General features: G+C 48.8%; 1 protein-coding gene across 3 annotated transcripts in view; it reads right to left on the minus strand.

Moving 5' to 3' along the window:
- GDPD4 (glycerophosphodiester phosphodiesterase domain containing 4) overlaps positions 1-10,463 on the minus strand; it is a 37,887-nt gene extending 27,424 nt beyond the window's left edge. For all 3 annotated transcript variants that reach the window (XM_030268477.4, XM_030268454.4, XM_030268485.4), the window contains exon 1: positions 10,314-10,463. The gene's annotated coding sequence lies outside the window, so the exon portion shown is untranslated. The remainder of the gene's footprint in view (positions 1-10,313) is intronic.
- Positions 10,464-11,883: the final 1,420 nt, after the last annotated feature.

An 11,883-nucleotide genomic window follows, 5' to 3' on the forward strand; every position in this document is an offset into this window, starting at 1 on the left:
GGCAAACAACACCAAAACAAATTACAGATGCAGAAGCCAAAAAAATCTGTTCAGTCCTTGGCAGGACTTAGCAAGAGGTTTCACAGTCCTTGCATCTAGATTTGAAGCACAGTTCTCTTAAAATTCAGAGATCATCTGCAATTCCAGCCCATCTTTACCAGGCAAAGTTAAATGGATAGAGAAGGGAAACAGCAAACTTGAATCCATTCACTGGAAAAGCCATGGGAGCAAAGAGCAAGTAGGCAAACATGCATTAGTAGGATGGCAAAGTTTAGGACTCCTTAACAAGTGAGGCATGAAAGCAGTAACATATGTTTTTCTGCTCCATAAACCTCGGGGACTTCAGGTTTTTCCATGGCAAACAGAGACTTTGCTTGCAGATAAGAGTTCCTATGATCACAGGCAGTCCGACAGGGCTGCTGCTTTCCCACTGCTTGGCACAGAGTGAGGAAAAGCATGGGAAATAGCCCGGGGGGATGAGAGAGGAAAGAGGAGGAGAGAAAAATCAGGAAACATATTCAACCACACAGCCTGAATACTGAAAGCACTGAAAAGACGAACCTGCTTGAGGGGCCAGTGCTTAAGCACGGATTAAAATCTTGAGTATTTTTGGGTGCTGGGGCTGGAGCTTTAATATTCCAAGGGGCAAAGGTATGGCAGTCAAACCTGGCTTTTTCCCTTGGTGCCTCTTGAGCATTTCTTTCCCCTGCACCGAGGTATCTCCCACGCCATACCTAACAACGCAGGGGTTTTAAAGCACCGCCGGCGAGGGGGCAGCAGCGGCGGCGGCCGAGGTACGGCCGGGGGCGAGGTGGGGATGCTCAGGTCAGGCCGTCCCAGGGGAACACCCGAGCAGCGGGAGCGCAGAGCCCTCGCAGCGCCGGGGAGCTCAGGGCGGCGGAGCGGGCCGGGAGCGGCGGGACCGGGACCACCGCGGCGGCTCCAAACCGGCGAGCGGGAGCGGCGCGGGGCTGGCCCGGGGCTGGCGCGGGGCTGGCGCGGGGCTGGCCCGGGACTGGCGCGGGGCTGGCCCGGGGCTGGCGCGGGGCTGGCCCGGGGCTCTCTCGCGGGTAGCGGCTGTCCCAGCGGCCGCAGAGTCCGTTGCCGCAGATGCCTCGAGATGAGACGACCAAGAGGGGACCTGACCTGTAAGAGTCTGCGGGAGAGGATGGAGCCAGGCTCCTCTCGAGAAACTGGTGCACAGGAGCTCCACCTGAGCAGGAGGAAGAATTTCGTTACTGTGCAAGTGACTAAGAACTGGAACAGGTTGAGGGCAACCCATATTGGAGATACTCCACATCTCACTGGAGATACTCAAAAACCACCCGGTCCTGTGCAATGTGCTCTAAGAGGGTGATGCTGCTTGAGTGTGAGGTTGGACCAGGTGACCCACTGTGGTCCCTTCCAGCCTGATGCGTTTTGATTCCATGATTCTGTGGTTGCAGGCTCTTTCCAGATCTTAAAAATACATTTCCCAGTTCGCTGCAGGAAAACAGTTGGGGGAAAAAATTACATGGGCAGCAGGAGTCACATGAGAGACACGGAGATGGTCATTTCTCAGCCCCTTAGCATGGCCAACTTCTCCTAAGAATCTTTTTTATATAGAAAGACAGCAGAAAGGAGTGATGCCCACTCTGCCCATTCCACTGTTTCCAAGGGGTTTGGAGAGAAAGTGAACCCCATGCCAGGACTAGGAGATTCTTTGAACATGAGTTGAGCCTGCCCAGTATCTGCAGCTCCTTAGCCTGGAAATTCCTGCCACCACTCTTTAGGGCACCACTTCCTGGCCTTTCCTCTGGGACTCTTTCACAGCATCACACCAACAAAAGCAAAGGAATAAAACCTCCTGGCAAGCTGGTCACCATAAGCTGCACACAGACCTTGCCACTAGCCAGAAAAGGCCAACAAAGAGCATCCCTTAAACCTGCATTTCTACCCTACACTCTGCCCAAGGCTCTTGATCACAACCTAGGTTCCCTTTCAATTGACTATCATCTGCCTTCTGTTTCTTTTCAGGAAATTAATGAGGTGTAACCCAGAACAGGAAAAAAAGATCAAATAAAATAAAGATAGTCATAATCTCCCTATGACACAGAATATAATCTATATCCTCTCCCTAACAGATGATAATTATAATTTATCAGCACAACCTTCTGCAGCTTCTCGACAAGCCCTGGTCTGGGCTCTCAGGGAGTGGTACAGCCAGGGACAAACACATGCAAGGCGTGTCTCCTGCATTGCTTATCTGTTGGCTTCTGGGGTGGAAGAACACAGCCATTAGCAGAAAGAAACAACAGGGCTTAACATGGGAAACAGCCAACAGATGTGGATGTGGAAGGGGTTAACAAGGAATTACAGCTCCTGTGACTTCAGGAACAAGGCTTCTCCATTCCATTTGTTGTGTACACCTCTAACAGGCAGTGGCTGTGGCTTCCAAAGACATGGAGAGGTTTCCACCAAGGTTCATGCCCTACCTTTTGGAACATCCCACCACATTTTGAACTGACAAAAATAAACAAGCCCATTTCATTTCAAATAAATACTGCCAAAATCCTGTATCTATTACACAGGGTCTTATCCCACCACAGAGGACATCCAGCAGGAGATGGGCTAGGAATGGGTGGTGTGCCCTGCTCAGCCATAAGTTCCTCAGCGGTGGGTGCATGCTTTAAGGCAAGATTTTCTCAGGCAACTAGTCAATCTTCTGGGGTCAATTTGAGAAGTCCTTGAGGAACCCCCATGGCTCAGAATGAGTGATAGGGCTTTGGAAACACTGCTTCAGCCCCAAATTTCTAAACATACCCCTACATGGTGAAGCAAGCCTCACTCCAAGGTGAGATCTATTCACCTTAAAACAAAATCCGACATGAGCCATGAGAATTTAGCATACAAAAGGCATCTTAATCCCTGGTTTTATTCCAGAGTGATAACCACAGGAGGTAAAGCTGTAAAGTTGAAATACATTTTTGCATAAGGCCCATTTTTCCTCTCCCAAAACCCTCCCCCAGGACTGTTTAGAGTCTCTATTTCTTCAAGGTACCTCTCTCAAGAGTCTTGCATGATCAGAAGACTGCAGCACCTCTCCTGTGAAGACAAGCTGAGATACTTGGGACAATTACTGACTTTAAACTGAAAGAGGGTATGTTTAGATTGGGTATTAGGAAGAAATTATTCACTGTGAGGGTGGTGAGGCACTGATACGTGTTTCACAGAGAAGTTGTGGCTGCTCCACCCCTGGAAGTGTCCAAGGCCAGGCTGGATGGGGCCCTGACCAACCTGATGTAGTGGAAGGTGTCCCTGCCCATAGCAGTGAGTTTGGAATGAGATGAACCTAAGGTTCCTTTCAACCCAAACCATTTTATGATTCTATGTTTGGAGCATGTTTGTCCCCTATGTCCAGTCTCCAGAGATGGCTCATTATTCACAGCCACTTGCAGAATCCTTGTTTAATCATACTTATCATCATTAGAAATTACAGCTGTTTTTCTTCATTTTCAAAGCACTTTGCAGGCTACATTAACAAATGTGTGCCCAGGAAATTATTGGCCAAGCCTTAGAGCATTTACAATTCATTTTATACAAATGCTTTCAGCTTCACATGGAAACAGGCAAGGGGAAATCATCATGTTTGTAAAAGGATCTCAAAGTGCTACAATAGATTTTCGTCTTGCCTGCTAGGAGCAAAATGAATGTTTTGAATAAAGCTGAATAGTCGCTTAAAAAAAAAAAAAAAAAAAAAAAGAAAGAAAGAAAAGAAAGAAAGAAAAAGAAGAGGTGGAGAAAGGTTTTTTACAAATGCCATGTCTTTGGCTGGACTTAGGCATAATCTGATCCAAGTGTTCTTGGGTACATGGGCACTTTTCCAGCATTGCAGAAATGAGCACGACAGGCAGGTATCTTTGGCTCTGCTGGTGCCAGACACCTCAGCAGAGTCTTTCCTCTGTTTTTGACCCTAATCATTCTTCATATACCTCATATATAACCCATTATCTTGGGTTATACAGTACCTCTTATCTCAGTCTTGGGTTCCCACCCCAAAAGGACAGAGCCTTTGGGAAAGCTGGCACTCTTCCCCTTGGCAATACAGGAAAGCAGAGGCAGAAATTAGCCCCAAAAGGGATTGGGAACAGCTACCTTCCATCCGTGATCACACAGAGACCTTCCATCCCCCAGCCAGATGCTGGTCCCAGATGGCAGCAGGCGAGATGTCCACATCTGGGTGTCACTTTGCTCACCCCAAGAGGGAATCAGGAGCATTGCTGAGGTTACACCTCCCCAGGTCAAGCCTGAAAACAGAGACTCAACATGACCAGGTTGGGGTGAGATGCTGCTCCCCACACTTCAGTGTGGCCAAAAGCAGAAGGGAAGAGTTTTGTCCTCACTGTGCCTGTGGTCACACAGTGTCACCAGCAGCAATGTGTGCACTTGTTCTCAGCTAGCCCCATGCAGCAAGTGGGCACAGCCCCTGGGTGGCCCACAACTTTCTAAGAAGTTGCTCTCCCACCATTGAAAAGCCACCACGGGGAGGCAAAAAGTGCTTCCACGCCTCAAAGCCTGCCTGGGCGGGAGAAGGAGGAGGAATAAATCCCTCAGAAAAAAAAAAAGTTAAAAAGAGCTCAGAAAGGAGGGAAATATTTCTTTGAAGATATAAATCCTACTTTGTGCATTTCAGCATGCCCTGGCTTGGGTCCCTCTCTGCTCCTGGGAATGCCTAAACAGCTCTTTGTGCCCTGCTGCCAAGGGGAGGCAAGGAGATTGGGACACAGCGTGGGAGACCCTCTCCAGCCCCACAGCCCCACCAAGGGCTGTGCATCACCCCAAGCATCATCTCCGGGGAAAAATTTCATCCCTGAGCCAAGAGAGGAGAAGAAAAGAGGTTTCCAGACTGTGTACCTCTGCTCAGCAGCTCTGCAGAGCTATTCAGCCTGGACAAAGGACAGGGCCCCTGGAAAGCCACTGTGCTGAAGACTCCAGCGCTGGCTCTCCCCCAGGCTGTGGTGTTGAAGTTCAAGTCTTGGAGAAAAACACCCTGCAAGGAGGGGAGGAAAAGGGAGGAAAGGATGCTTTCCATGTCACCAGATATAAGTTTATCCATTTAGTGATTGACAGTATCCAAATTCATGAGACCTAGCCAGCTTTTGCATTATAAGAAAGTGGTGCTGCTGTTCTCAGAGAAAAATCCTTTTCAGCTAATTAAACACTACCACAATTCTGCATTAGCAAACTCAGAAAATCCTGAACTCATTTCAGAGCAACAGGATATTCTGATACACAAATCCCCTGACCTACCCTCCAACAACGGATCCAGGGGACCCATCACCCAGAGCCTCAGTTTCCCAGTTCAGGGTTGTGCCAACAGTACTACAAGATCAGCAGGTGAGGATTGTATGGCTCATTTGAGTTTCATCCATCTGCTGGTGTGAGACATGGAGTTTGCATAGCAAAACAAGAAGATTAGCACAGACAACTCATGGGCAGAGCCTTGATGGACCTCCTTGGGGCCAAGGACACACAGAACAGTCAGATCTGCTGGATCAGCACTCAGCACTCACATCCCACCATCCTGGAGAAAACAAGTGATTTATTTAGCCGAGAGCTTGGGGTGGGCATTTTGGTTCTTCCCTTTGCCTTCCTGGAGGACTGAAGGATTAAAAAGCCCTCTAACATCAAATCCAACCATTAACCAAACACTGTCAAGTCTACAAACTAAATCATGTTCCCAAATGCCACATATACACATTTTTTTCCAGGTGACTCCACCACTTTCCTGGCCAATCTGTTCCAATGCTTGAGCACCCCTTCAGTGAAGAAATTTTTCCTTAAATCTAACCTGAACCTCCCCTGGTGCAACTTGAGGCCATTTTCTCTCATCTTGTTACCTAGGAGAAGAGACAGACGCCCACCTGGCCACAGCCTCCTTTCAGGTGGTTGTAGAGTATTAAGGTTCGCCCTCAGTCTCCTTTTCTTGAGGCTGAACATTCCCAGCTCCCTCAGCTGCTCCTCTTCAGACTTGTGCTCCATCTCCTCTGTGAGCGGACACCCTCATTGCCCAGAACAGCCAGCAAAAAGAAATGGGCACAACTCAGCTCATGCAAGGGCCAGTATCTAAATAGGCCAGATGAATGGCCTCACACACATCCAGAGTGCCAGGGCATGAGCCCAGCCCAAAACGAGAGGGCATTCATCACTTAAACCCAGCAAGCCCTGCCAGTTCACCTTCAAGGAACTTCTGCTTCTGGCACAGAGAGGACAAGGCCACAGCTGCCAGGGGACTGTCATCCTGTTGCCATACAAAGGGACAGCCACACAAATTCTGTGTGTGAGGTGACATGAAGCAGTCACAGGGACCACAGGCAGGCCCCTGGGTAGGACCACATGTAAGGCACCAACAGACTGACTGAGGGCAGTACTGCTTAACCCTACAGTGCCTCATTCTCACAGAAGGGCCAAAAACTCACTCCCCCGTCTCCCCAAACAGCATTCACCAAGAATTGCAAAGGAATATAGAACAAGTCCAGCCTGGTAACAGGTTTGCCAACTGGCAGCAGGGAGGGAAGGAAGAGGTCACAGCAGCAAAGCACTAAGATGAAGGCTGGAAAATCTGAGGGATGGAGAAGATAAAAGGGTTGGTGTCATTCACCTGAATTTCTTGCAAGGATTGTGTTGTGCTCAATGAAAAACTTCTTAAAAGCTTTGCAGGGAAAGAGAGCGCTTAGGACACAGGCACCATGACCCCACAGAACCTTTCTGACGGCTTTGAGGCATGAATCAATTAAAGCAATCACAGAGCAGAGGTTAATCAGTAGCAAGTACATCTTAAGAAATAAGTAGTCCTTTAAAAAGCAACTGCTTTTGCCAATTCCCCCCTCCCCATTTTCTAAATTGTCTTTTATTTCTCCAGCTCTGGAGACCTTCCAAAATGAGGTCAGTGATTAAGAGCAGCAGCCGAAAGGACCAGACTGAGTTGGTGGCGGCTGCCAGGGCTCCGGAGCAGAGGGGACTGGACCCATAATTGTCACAGAGGCTCAGTGCTGTAGAAGTGTCTCAAGGGTTGAAAACCTTCCAGCCAAACTGGAGCAGATGGAAGCTGGAGAAACAAGGAATTGCTCACAGTTGCATTGGAGAACAGAGGAAAAGAAGCAGGAGAGTGAGGCAGGGACTGACTCTAAAGCATTTCTGCACAAGCAGTGAGACTCCAGCAGGCCTACAGCAATGCTTCAAGCTGCTCCTGGCCTGTGCCCTGCTTGCAGATATGTGCTTCTTTCTTCTTGCACCCAAAACTGGAGCTGACGTCAAAACAGCCCCCCCAGACAGCAGCCACAGCCTCATTCACACATGTACTCATTCCCCAGCCCTGCCCTCTTTCCCTGCCTGCTGCTATTCTGGTGCTCTCTGCTGCTTTTATAGCACACCACCACCACAGCTAACCTCTTACCCTGCCACCTTTCCTTGCAAGTGTTGATGAAGTAAAAGAGCTGGCACGCTGTGGCGGCCCCAAGAGAGCTTCCTTTGGCACCAGACCTGCAGAAGATGAGTCCCAGGACGGGGTTTTTCATCTCTCTCTTGCTTGTGCGCTCACATAGCTACAACTGCTCAGTCACCAGAAAGGACCTGGGCCACGACCATGGGGAGTCCACCCCGACATTAGGTTTGCATTGTGCTGAACACAACATCTTCCCTGGAGACACCATGAAGACTGGCAAGGCAAACAATGACAGGAGAAAAGGATCAACATGAGACCATAACACAGGCATGCTCATAAAATCAATGTATCACAGAATGGCTTGGGTTGAAAGGGACCTTCGAGGTCAGCTGGTTCCAACCCTCTGCAATGGGCAGGGACATCTTACTGTTCAAGCCTCTGAAATATCACTGTTTCCACTTCCCTCCTCTTTTCCTAGAGAGAGAAAAAATGCAGCAAATGCCAAAGTCCTGCTGGTGGGGAGAATAACAAGGAACATGACCAAAGATACTCTCTGTTTACCCGGATTTTACAAAATGCCAAGCCCTCAGCCACCAAAAAGCAGCCAACTGTGAGCCCTGACTGAATGCTGCTGGGAGAGCAGTGTCCAGCACATGAAGAACAGGATGAGGACAAGATGTTGAAGAGAGGAGCACCTGCAGGCTGGCTGCTCAGTTCCTTCACACCACGTGTCTGTAGCTGGAGCAGAGGATGCAGCGTGGAGCCAAGCCTGTGCATCCTTCAGGACTCATCCTGCCATGAAGGCACAGCCCAGGGTGCATCACAGGTCATGTCTCCAAGCTGCTCTACCCACACCAGCCCTTTTCTTTCCTTTCAGTAAGACCTGTAACACAAAGGATGCTTTCCCAGCTATTTATGCTGTCTGCTCACCTAAAACATAGCCCAAGACCCTTGTTTGCTGCACACCACAGAGGTCTCTGGGGCAGTTCTACAAGCCAACACATAGTAGGTCACTCCAGGATGAAACCTCTTCCTATAAGATATCCTGAGACATGGAGTCAGGTTTGGACCAAAGTCAGGCTGCTGCTGCACATGTCCATGGTGTTACAGGGAATGACCACTGCAGAGCTCCCTGCAGCCTGTCCCCCATGAAAAGCCACCAAGCTGAGGCTTTGCCAATGGGCAGGATCTGCTCCACACTGGAGCACGTGGGTCTCAGCTGGTAAGTCGTAGCTTCTTAAAGTGTCTGCACACAGGTTTGCCTGAAGGAGGGCCTCTGGGTTTGCAATGAAAAGAGGGTCATACTGTCAAAGGACCACAAACTTCTAGGGAAAAAAAAAAAACAACAACAACTTTCTCTTTTATTTTAGCTGATACTTTATCACACTAAGCAGAGCTGTATGGTAACAACTTTCACAGAGGTATATTGTGAGCTGCAGGGATTCTCACAAAAAAGCCGACACAACTAAATTTAAAGAACTCTGTTTCCATCAACAGAAATTATACATAAAGACACCGTTTGCTCACCTCCTTGGGCCAATGTCATGGTGTAAAGAAGTCCCAGGACTGGCCGTGAGAACAAGCTTTGTGTTTGTATTCTCTGCAAGGATTTCAAATTGCCCTGAAAATCTTGCACAACTTTTAGACATTTCAATAGTAAAGTTATAAAGGAAGTGACAGCTTTGTTTCCTTTCACATTCAGAACAATTTTTAATTAAAATCCAGCTGGTCTCATGGTATATTATGCGTTTTCTTGTTGTTAAATGCAGCTTAAAATCTTTAAGGAAGAATCTGTAGGAAATTATTTCTATTCTCTCTTGTCCTTCCACCTGGTATCATCTCTCAGAAGTTATCAGGAGAGATGCTGCATTGTGAGGTCAGGATTCCTAGAGAAAGTGTAGAAGTGAAGAGAAGGTGGTGTACACCATGGGCTGGACCTCTAGCTAATCAAAGTTTGCACTTTGCAACTTAAAGTTGTCCCAGGGCGAGTCCCCAGGTTCACATCTGCTGAGCGCCTGATAAGGAATTAAAATTCACTCTTTCTTAGAAGTGAAAATTCCTCTCTTTCATTGCTAATTGTGGTTATGCCTACAAATAATGGGGAAGCATTCGGACAACAACAGCAGCCTAAAGCCAGGGTCAAACCCTGTTTCAGCTGCAAACCGAGCTGCTCTCCAAACAGCTGCCCATCAGAGCTCCCAGGGTGACTGCAGCATCAGGGCAGATGGTGGATTGTGGTGTTGCTTCCAGCCTTTCCAACCAAGTCGTGATTATTTACAGCTGTTCCCAGATGTTACCCTTTCACGGGTTATTTGTTCCTGAGTCAAGCTCCCCGTTCACACGCTAGGCAAGCTCCGGGGAAGAAAGAGAGAGGCTCCTTTCTCCCTTTTACTATGGAAACAGCCCTTTATCCCAAGGATTGCAAACGCTCCGCCGCCGTTTCTCTCCCACCGCTGCCCCAGCCACAGCGACCCCAGGAGCCGCCGCCGCTCGCCTCTCATCCCGGCTCAACAGGTCACAGCCACTCATCCAGCACGGACCCCGGCTGAAGCGGGACTGCTGAGCACCTTCTCCTCCCCAGCAAACTACCAGAAATCCCCCTGCTCACAGACCGCCCCCTTGCCTCCCCTTTTGTTATCCTTTCTCCCTGTTCTCCGGCTCTCTGCGCTTCGTTTCTCTCTTCAGCCCGGGCGGGAGCCGGGTCAATCCGCGCTGTCGCATCCCGACCAACACACTCAAACACCCACGGGTAACAAAGGAAAAGTGAAAAAAAAAAAAAAAATCTCGCCAGCTCGGTGCTAACTTCCAAGGCAAGCAGGGGAGAGGAGGCAGGGGTGAAGTTCAGCAGGCAGGAGCATCTCCTAGAGTTCGGAGGGAGGAGGTAACTCACCGCGCCGAGACGCACATGGAGAGGTTATTTTTGCTTTCCGCTGCTGTGTCCCCGGCTTGTGACACTCCGGGACGCGAATGGTGGCACCGCTGGGTGACACCCGGTATTAGACAGGCTGCTGGAGCCGTCCCTCCCACCAGAGGAGGGGCCAGGGGAGGCTTAATAAATTCAGTCCCCAAGGCTAGAGAAATTAAAATCTCACCATGGGGCGCAGACAGCTGCTCACGGCATGGCTCTGGGAGGCACCCGCGACTTGGGGACAAATCTGGGATTGATTCACTTATCCCTTGCCCACCCAGAATAAGAGAGGTTGGTGTTCACATCCCACCTTGGTAGAATTAAGTGTCAAAAGGATGGGGTTTGAGGAAATATCCCAAAGGAGATCTGAGGAAGATGTGTCATCGTTGACTCTCAGAATTAAAACTCCCAGACTTCCTCCATGAAAATATTTTCCACAATTGTAAGCCCCGGGCAGGAATTCAGTGCACCAGATTTCTGAGCAACCCTGGATGCAAAACTGCTTATTTTACTTGGGCTTTTGCATGGTTTTGGGCTTTAATATCTAAATCCTATTAGAGTTATAACTTCCTTTGAAGGGGAGAGGGGACAGGTCTGTACAACAAAAGCAGGTTGGATTTTGTAACCTCCAATTCACCCTGGGCTTTCAGAGAGGCAAAATCCCATAATAAAGTTTCTCAGGATAGGAAGCTACACAACCTCATGCAACTCCTCCTGCTCCATCAAAGCTCTTCACTGTAATGGAAGCTAAACAAACATCCCCTCCAGCCCTGGAGGGCTCTCTAAAACATCACTGGTGCAGTTTTTCCATCCCTGTGGTTTCCCACATCGGGATTTTTCTTGTTAGATGTAAAGACAGAGGAGGGAGTCCCTCAAAAGCAAAATCAGCAAACTACCCTTGGAAACAGAGAGAGCAAGAATGGGCAGAAAGGATGGTCCAGCACTTTTTGTGCAGTTCACTTTACAAAGAGAAACTTTTCATTAGAAGTTGAGCTATAGAGATGACAGCCTGGTTCACTCTGAAACTTAGCGATGAGCAGAAGGCATAGAAGAGTTCCACTTTAAAACAGCCTTGCTAATCCTTCCTTAGCACTTGGTCCTAAAATAACATCACTCTTCCTGTGGAACTGGGAGAATTGGAATTAAATAAATGCAGGAACCACAAGGCATGAAGGTAGAAGCAGGTGGTTCTGTTGCTGGTGGTTCTCCAGCTGACACTTAGCTGTCTGGAGTAAAAATGCATGGGACTTTGTGTGAGCCTCCAGAAAAATTAGTTGCCTTATGGTCTAATTCCTGGAAATCTGATAAATAGGGCAGGAAAGGGTGAGATTAGGAAGACTGGTGGCACTAATGAGATTTAGGAAGCAGCAGCTTTTCCAGGTACCCTGCAGTTTTAATCTCCTGAGTTGACCCACTGGATTTTTCTCCTTACGTATTTGGGCCGTGTTGAGCCCAGCTTTGTCACGAGGCCACGCTGAAGTCCTGAAGGTCCAAGACAAGGGGAAGCATGGCATGGGGGTGGCCTGGAAGACTTAAGGAGTAGTGGAAAGTA

Source organism: Taeniopygia guttata, chromosome 1 (assembly GCF_048771995.1).
Source record: "Taeniopygia guttata chromosome 1, bTaeGut7.mat, whole genome shotgun sequence".
NCBI lineage: Eukaryota > Metazoa > Chordata > Aves > Passeriformes > Estrildidae > Taeniopygia > Taeniopygia guttata.